Here is a 2,546-nt window from a genome sequence, read left to right as displayed (position 1 = left end):
AACGCCAACCACTCAGAGAGTGTAGTGGGTGCTTTTACGTGTCACCCGCACGAAAACGGCCACGCTCGAAATGGTGTCTTTTATGTGCCACCCGCACAAGCCAGTCCAGGGGCACTGGCAACGATCTCACTCGAAATAAAAATAGATTTAAATATCTCATTTTTAAGTTGTTTCTCAGGTGTTGGTTTGATGGCCTAATAGTTAAAGGTGTTAGTAATTTAAGCAATAACCTTGTATGAAGATAGAGGTTTCAATCTCTATCTAGAAATATATTTTTTAATATTTTTGTATAAACGAAAAAAAATAAAAAAAGACTCGCACCCCCTTCTCTCATACATACACATATTGATACATGCATATATATACAAATATATATACATATATAGATACACATACACACACATATATTACATACACATATACACATACATATATTACATATTATATACACATACATACACAAACACACATATACATACATAAACATATAAATACATAAACAAATATATACAGGGGTTGGACAAAATAATGGAAACAGCTTAAAATTTCAAACAAATTTATTTTGATATGGGGTAGGACCGCCTTTGGCAGTAATTACAGCTTGAATTCTACGAGCTATGGACTCGTACAAAGTCTGAATTGTTTTCCAGTTAAGCACTGGAGTTGAAGTAATTGACTAGCTTCCTCTCCCTCAAAAATTTCAGGCCTTGTGCCTATAGTAGAAGGGATTATTATTATTATTATTATTATTATTATTATTATTATTATTATTATTATGCTACAGATGAGCTGGCAGAATCATTAGCATTCCGGGTGTGATGCTAAGTGGTATTTTATCTGTCATTACATTCTGAGTTCAAATTCTGCTGAAGTCAACTTTTTCTTTCATACTTTCGGGGTCAATAAATTAAGGACTAGTTGCATACTGGGGGTCGATCTAATTGACTGGCCTCCTCCCCACAAATTTCAGGCCTTATGCTATAGACTGAGTTTTCTATTTACTTTGAAATAACATCTATGGATTCCTAGCATGTCTTTTAAGTTCAGCGAGGCTGTAAAACAAACAATACCATTTTTTTCTTTTTCTTGTGCCAGAATCTAAAGAAAAGGTCACAAGTGAGTTGTGTCAGTTCATTTGGTCAGTTTCTTTGTTTTTGTTTTTTTTTAACGAGGGAAAGAAGAAAGATAGAAAATGTTCTTTTACTGCCTCTAAGTCTGGAAAAAGGGCAGTGCCCTTAATCTCTTTTTAGGGTCTCTGAGGATTGATGAGGAGGAGGGAGAAATGAATGTTCAAACTTGAAATCTGACCTGAATGCCTGCAACAGAACAGATTCTGCTGAAGGTCACCAACAGAGGATGAGGTGATGGCTGGAATTAAACTGACAAAGAAGCATCAAAGAATAAGAAAATGAGTAAGTGAAGACAAAGAAGACAACAGAAGAATGAAATTAATTGAATCAGCATTTTTAATTAAATATCTTGTTGGTGACGGTTGGGATAAATAATAACAATATTAACATCAATAACAAAAAAAAAAAAAACCAAAAAACTATTTTAGTGACATATCATACAGTAACAAAAATGAAATACAATACTGACAATTCAGACAAAAAAAAAATACATAAAAAATTACAAGAATATACAAAAAAAAATGTCCATAAATTAAAGGTAATTGCATTTATTTAGCTAAAGTTTGGAAGTTGAGAAGAAAAGATGGAGACAAAAGACAAAGATTTAACAGAGATAAATGATCAACAATATATTTACAATATTAGTTTTGAACAACTTCACCTCAAACGACTGGAATTTGATCACCACCCAGCATATAGAACAAAACCAAGAAAGCATAACTGGAGATTTCATGTATATATAATGTGTGTGTGTGTGTGTGTGTGTGTGCGTGCGTATATATATAGATACATATATATATACATATATTTATGCGTGTGTGTATATGTGTATGTGTTTTTATATATATACACGCATACACATGTATATATACGTGTGTGTGTGTATATATATATATATATATATATATATATTATACATAAAAAGTACATACACACACATGTATATATATATATATATATATTGCATACTTGCACATGATACATATCATGCATACACGTGTGCATATATAGAAATAAGCACACATATATACACATATATATGTACACACATTTTCTTCTTTATAAACACATGACAAATGTCTTTTAGAAAAAAAAAAAAAGAGCACAATAATACTATAGAAGAATTTGTAAAACAGTTAAGCTGCAGACGGAAATTAAAGCTAAAAGGTTTCAATTCCCACCAAGATTAATACCAAGAATTTGTATTTTTCATTATAGTGTATGTGTGTGTGTGTGTGTGTGTGTGTGTCAGGGTCGGGTTTCTTTCCTGCACCTTATTATTTTTTTAAATTCATTCCTTGGCTTTTTGTCTTGATTTCTTGTTTTTTTTTCTGTTTGTTATAAATTAAAATCTATATTATGGTTTTAATTAATCTCAGAGAAGCAGTCCATGGTTAAAATTTAGATGCTCTTTGA

Source organism: Octopus bimaculoides, chromosome 17 (assembly GCF_001194135.2).
Source record: "Octopus bimaculoides isolate UCB-OBI-ISO-001 chromosome 17, ASM119413v2, whole genome shotgun sequence".
Lineage (NCBI taxonomy): Eukaryota > Metazoa > Mollusca > Cephalopoda > Octopoda > Octopodidae > Octopus > Octopus bimaculoides.
Note: the sequence above shows the minus strand (reverse complement) of the source record.